General features: G+C 39.3%; 1 non-coding gene across 1 annotated transcript; it reads right to left on the reverse strand.

Annotated features, from left to right (window-relative positions):
- Positions 1-2,019: 2,019 nt before the first annotated feature.
- On the reverse strand, positions 2,020-2,128 carry LOC136490526 (small nucleolar RNA R71). The gene has a single exon (XR_010767805.1). It is a non-coding gene; the product is annotated as a small nucleolar RNA R71 (small nucleolar RNA).
- Between the last annotated feature and the right edge of the window lie 4,388 nt (positions 2,129-6,516).

A 6,516-nucleotide genomic window follows, 5' to 3' on the forward strand; every position in this document is an offset into this window, starting at 1 on the left:
GAGGCAAGCAGGCTTCCCTTGGATTCCTGATCTTATCAAGAGCATAGTTTGGTATAATCTTTGTACCATTCTCTCTTTTGTATCTCCATTACTTTTATATGCTAGTTACAATTGTTATGACAATATCAATATTCATCTTATTCATGTTCTTTGTTATAATGTTCATGGTGTACTTTGATTATACGCTTAGTATAGTTGGGTTATCATTATGTTCATGCATAAGTTCATATAGCGTTCACTCTAAGGATCCATGGGTGGTGGTCGACATTGTGTAAGAGTGGTGCTTATACGTTGTTTACCTGTGGATACACCCTATATTCTTGGTCATGTGGTAGATCATGGATGTGACACTCCCATTGAGTCCTTTGTGGTCCACTCCCTGAATATAGGCGCACGTATGGTTCGGTTACGAAGGAAGAGCAAGCTCTATTCTAAATATTCCTTAGTAATATCCCTTATGTGTAGATATGATGATAATCTTAGCAATGATTACTACGTATAATTGCACTAATCAATGCATGTTTTGACTTGTAATTAAGAATGACTTAGAAATTATTCCTCTAATATTCTACCTGACCATGCTAATTTCATAGAAATGAGTACTCTGAGTGATTTATCATTATCATTGATCAATACTCATCATACAAAATAACTTATTCTGTAGCCACTTTGAGTTACGATAATTACTATGTTAATTTACGAGATTATAGTAACTCCTTACTAAGTGGTTTACTATAACATTATGGTAAATATCTCTATGTGTTATAGTAACCCAACTATCGTAAATATGTATTGATATTATCGTAAATTAGTATATAAAATTATCGTAAATGGAGGTGGCTACAGAATAACTTATTTTATAGCTAGCTACTGAATATACTCTCCCTATATATATAACTATATACATATATATATTATCCTATGATTTACCCCTATTATGATTAGAATATTGGTTATGGTTTAGTTCTCCTTCAATAGTATAAGTCATCAATACATGTCCATGCTAGACCTTTCCTGTGGATACCTGGAATACTCTCGGGTAAAATGCTACAATGGTATATTATCTGTGCGCTTGCAGATCCTTTTCATTTATATATTTATTTATTTTTCCTAGTCACAAAATTAATAAAGAACTGCATAGTATTATTCTAGTAGTAATGTTATGTAGTACCAACAAGTATCTCTGATATCATCACTTGGGATGACAACCTAGTAAAGTTAGGAGCTATAGGTTTATAATAGGTGGCTATTTAAAAACAAGTGACACGATAATAAATACCAACAAGCATTTCTAGCGTTGTTGCTAGGGACTAGATTTAAAACTCTATTCTTAGTAGCTACGCTAAGAAATATCAACAGGCATTTTTTGCGCCGTTGTCGGGGAATGTAGTTAGGCAAAGGAAGTATTGATAAACTTATACTTATTAATGTGATCGAAGATAACCATTGACCTCTGCTCAAACAGGCTTACCCTTGTTTTGTCTACTTGTGTATTTTATGCAGGGTAATGTATGACCGGTTTTGACCTTCCGGCAAACTACATTGAAGATCCAAAAGTATTAATGAAAAGGACTAGAGCTAAACTCAAGAAAGTTTCAACTTTAAAGTCGAAAGACAACCACATAAGGCAAAACTTAATACCAAAATTTGAAGCCATGGCTAACAGGACTCTCCATGATTTCTCTGCTCGAACTACGGCCAACATCCGTACTGGACCAACAGTCAATATTGGAGACAATGGATTCGAGCTCAAGCTATCTCTCATCAACATGGTGCAAGCAAACCAGTTTTGTGGAAAGGCACATGTAGATGCGAGTGCACATCTCTAGCACTTCCTGGAGATTTGTAGCACTTTCAACATCAAAGGAGTAACCCAGGATGTCATATTACTTCGCCTCTTCCCATTCTCACTCTTAGGGAAGGCAAAGCAATGATTCTACACCAACAAAGATAGAAATACTACATGGGATAACTGCTCCACTGCCTTTCTAGCAAAGTTCTTTCCCACAGGCAAGACCAATGCTCTGCGTGGGAGAATTTCAAGCTTTCAGCAACAACCTGATGAATCTGTCTCTGAGGCATGGGAACGCTTTCAAGATTACATTGTGGAATGTCCTCATCATGGGATGGAGAATTGGCTACTCATGCAGACTTTCTACTACGGGTTGACCAATAGCACCCGTGAGACTATGGATGTTGCTGCTGGAGGTGCATTCCTGTCACTCACTAGACAAGCTGCAATAGCTCTTGTGGAGAAGATGGCCTCCAATCAAGGTTCGAATGAAGAACATGTTCAAACCCACAAGAAGAGTGGAGGTATGCATCAACTCAAGGAGGTAGACATGCTATCTGCCAAGATGGGCCTGCTGATGAGGAAGCTTGAAGATTGAGCCAATGAGAAGCAAGAAGTCATGCATATTCATGATTCTCGCATGACATGTGAAGTGTGTGGAAACATTGGGCATTCAGGAAATAGCTGTCCTGAAACCCAAGAGGATGTGAACTTTGTCAACAACAATAACTACTTTCGTCCTCAACAGAATCAAGGATGAAACCATCAACAGAGACCGAACTACCAAGGTAATTATCAAGGTAATAATTTTAATTATTTCAATCAACCACCCTTGAGAAAATTAATTGCTGGCCAATCCAAACTTATGGAGGAATTATCTATAAAGGTAGCTACCAATGATAAAATTCTAGAAAACATAAATAATAGAATGGATAGCTTTGCTTGTGCCATTAAAAATCAGCATTGCTTTAATAAAATGATAGAATCACAAATAGCTCAGCTAGCTGCTGCTGTTCCTCCGTTCGACAAAGGTAAGATTCCTAGACAACCGGAAGATCTAGAAACTGCAAATCTTGTCGATATTCATAATGCAGCATATTACTGTATATAACCATCGATGGGAAGGTGGATAGACTATACCTTGCTGGAAAAGAAGAGCGATCCAGGGAGACCTATCATCCCCATCGCCATTGGGCTTTTCAAGAAGTTGTCTGTGACTTTGGAGCAAGTGTCAGCATCATGCCTAAGGTAATTTATGATCAAATTAATTGAGATACTTTGTTGTACACAAATATGCGTTTGCAGCGTGCAGATCAGTCACTCTGTTACCTTAAGGGAGTTCTTGAAGATGCTATTATTCGAGTGGGACAATCATATATTCTCATAGATTTTGTGGTTTTGGAAACAAGTGGAGATGTATATGGACTTTTAGTAGCGCATATTTGCGTTGCAAAAGAGGGTGTCGTATTATAGTGATTAGGCACTTCTAATTACTCTTTACAGGCCTTGACTGGAACCCTTTGTGCTGGCTTGGTTGATGCCTATGATTTCCACCTCTTATTTATAGAGTCTGTCTACTGTACAACCATGTGTTTTATGTAATTTCAACACATGAATTTTTTTGCACCATAAGATTAAGATCCAACAGCTTCCACCATTCTTCTACCTCTAGCCTTCTTTTACCTTCAAACAATCACAAGATCACAGATCATAGATCACATATCACAGAAAACAATTTTTTCTATGCAATGACAAATTACACAGCCACTGTGACCGCCAGCCCGGCATAGACAAATCGACCAAATCAGGCTTCTCCACGTCCACAGCATCACAGAAAACAATGTTTAGGCCTCGCCCTGGATCGCATGTGGATGTGGCGGCTGTCCTTGATGGCCGCTGCGTGCGTGGATCTAGTACGGAGGGGAACCCATGGCATCTTCTCCCTCGGCGGCATCGTGTCAGCGCCGGAAGATACGGCGGACGGGTTTCCTGGCGGCTGCGTGCACAGATCCAAGATTGAGACACCGCCACAGTGTTCAGCCGAGGCGCTGGCTGCCTTCCCCATCGTCAACTGTATGCAAAAAATTCATGTGTTTTTTCTTGCTAAAACACACGTATGTTGTATAGCATTTCTGTATTTATATAGTTAAAAGTTGTATTCCTGATTTGTAAGTTTGAATTAGAAGTTGTAATAGCATACCTCCATGGAGTCCTAGTCTTAAGTTTGAATTAAACTTATCATCCGCGTTTGGACAACGGCACCATATGACATGGATTAATGTAACGACACACGCTGGGCCAACCCAAGCCAGGAACTGTTGCCGTGATTGGGTAGACAGATTGCAACATGATGGGGTCAACTCTCTGGTCTCCCCGTCAAAATAACCAATAGCGACTAAAAACATTGGACCGAGGGAGTAAACCGTTTGTGACCAAATTCCAAAAGGTACGCGTTCCTACTTTTTTTTATTACTGTACCTAACTGCTAGTATAATCCAAGAGGGCAGACTAGGGTCGTCAATTGATCATAGTTATCAGGAAAAGGCCAAGTAACCTAGCTAGGAACTGACAAATCAACGATCGAGACATCATGTGTTGAATCAACAATCACCAAGCACTTCCACGTCAAGTCTTGTGGAAAATATGGGTTCGACGCTACTGGCGGGAAAAAAAATTCCACTCGTATATGGTTGGTGAATTTTTTTTTTTGGAAATGGTACTGTAGCACTTTCGTTGGTATTTGGCAATTAGTGTCCAATCATAGTCTAATTAGGCTTAAAAGATTCATCTCGTGAATTTCGTCTAAACTGTGTAATTAGTTTTATTTTTTATTTATATTTAATGCTTCATACATGCGTCCAAAGATTCGATGTGATGCGAAATCTTAAAAAAATTTGTAAAATTTTAAAAACTAAACAGGCACGAAGCTGTGGTGGTAGTGTAGTGGCTGGTGCGAGGAGTGCTCTGCCTTGGCGCATCAGGGCATTAAGAAATTTCGCCGGTTGGGTCCACTTCCGCTGCCAAAAATAAGGGCAGGGCGTCCACAGCAGTAGTACCAAATAGACAGCTGACGTGGTGATTTGAGTGCATAAAGAAACAAAGAAAAAAAACGTCTGCGCATCACAGGGAAACAGAGCTGCATGTCAGAGACCCATGATTTCTTGGTGGCCGTGCGAGCTAGCTGCTTGTGCAGTCGCTAGCGAGTGAGTTTTTCGTCTTCTGTCTCTTGGTGGAACGTTGGGATGCTCTAAGTGCCTGTTTTCTCCATCTTTTCATGGCCGTTCTACTTCAAGTCCAAAATAGGTGAGAATACAAGTGTAAAAAGTTGACTTTTGCTGGACTTACCTGCACTTACGCTGGCTTATACGGTGGACGTAAATAGTACTTCCGTTATTTTTCTCATTGTATTATTTATTGGGAAAAAACAACTATGGTTAATTTAACATCACGTCTCTCACCTCAAATATGGAAATAAAACTGCAACACCCCACCAGCTAACTTCTCTATACAGGTTCTGTTTTGTACAAAGGATAATTGTTATCTACCTGAAAATGAATTAAAATTAGTCCCAACGCATTCAAACGTGAGGACTCATATGTTGGCAAATTTTTTAGGCAAATCATTTAACTAGTTGTTAGCCAACTCTAACTAATTTTTGTCCAACTAATAACTAGCCCTAGTTGATCCAATCAAGCCTACAGTACTAAAGAGTCATCATTTGTGCCCTTATAAGCTAGAGTAGCGTGTCCAAACACTGTGCGAAGTCTAATTCCAAAATGAACTAGAATACAAAGCGTTTTGATGATCCCCAACTCGACCTTTCGCATGTCGGTATAAGTTATGTGTTTGGACATAGTGCAGAGTCGACTAACCCTAAGACGAATTTTATCTTCAAACCTCGCCTGTCAATACGAGTTAGAGCAGCATATGTCACGATTCTCAAATAAATTGAAACACATGACATAGTTTCTAAATGCATTTTGAAGCCAAAAATAACCTTGGAAGTCCATTACAACCCGCGTCTATGTTTGCTACTACAAATACAAGTCTAAAAGCCAAACCCCATCTGGACCAGCATGGGCAAGTGAAAAACAAACAAAGGCTTCAGCCATTTAAAGCATTTAGCCATCATACATTGTCGTGGCCCAGGAGTAGGTCATCCAACGAGCCCATATAAATAGATTCTGTAAACCTGTGGTACGAGGTCCATCAGCAGAACTAGACGTTTGTTCCATTGGTTTTACTACAACGAGGCTGACGCGTATAATGAAAATTTCATCCCTTTGAGATAAATACAAAATTTCAGGAATTTTGAGAATATCAGATCAAATTTAAAAAGATTCAAATTGAGTTTAAATTTTTTTCCATAATATATCTCTAAAAATACTCTCCAAACCGCCACACATCATAATTGTGTATAACACCTAAGAAATAACACATAGAGTAGCGATAGTGCGATGGACTAATAATGATGAGGGCTTATTGGATACACACCATTGCAATTTTCACGATTTTGAATCACGCCACTACAATTCGTCTAATTGGGCTAGTGCCATTACAATTTCGCAAGAGTTTGAAATACGCCACTATCTACGGCTGATTTTTGCCACTTTTGCCATTACAATTTTCATGAGCTGTTGTATTTTCGTATTGCCACTTTTGCCCTTCATGCCACGCAAAAGGATAAGCCGCGACCGCCGACGCGCGACGCGTCTTTCTGTTCG

Source organism: Miscanthus floridulus, chromosome 10 (assembly GCF_019320115.1).
Source record: "Miscanthus floridulus cultivar M001 chromosome 10, ASM1932011v1, whole genome shotgun sequence".
NCBI lineage: Eukaryota > Viridiplantae > Streptophyta > Magnoliopsida > Poales > Poaceae > Miscanthus > Miscanthus floridulus.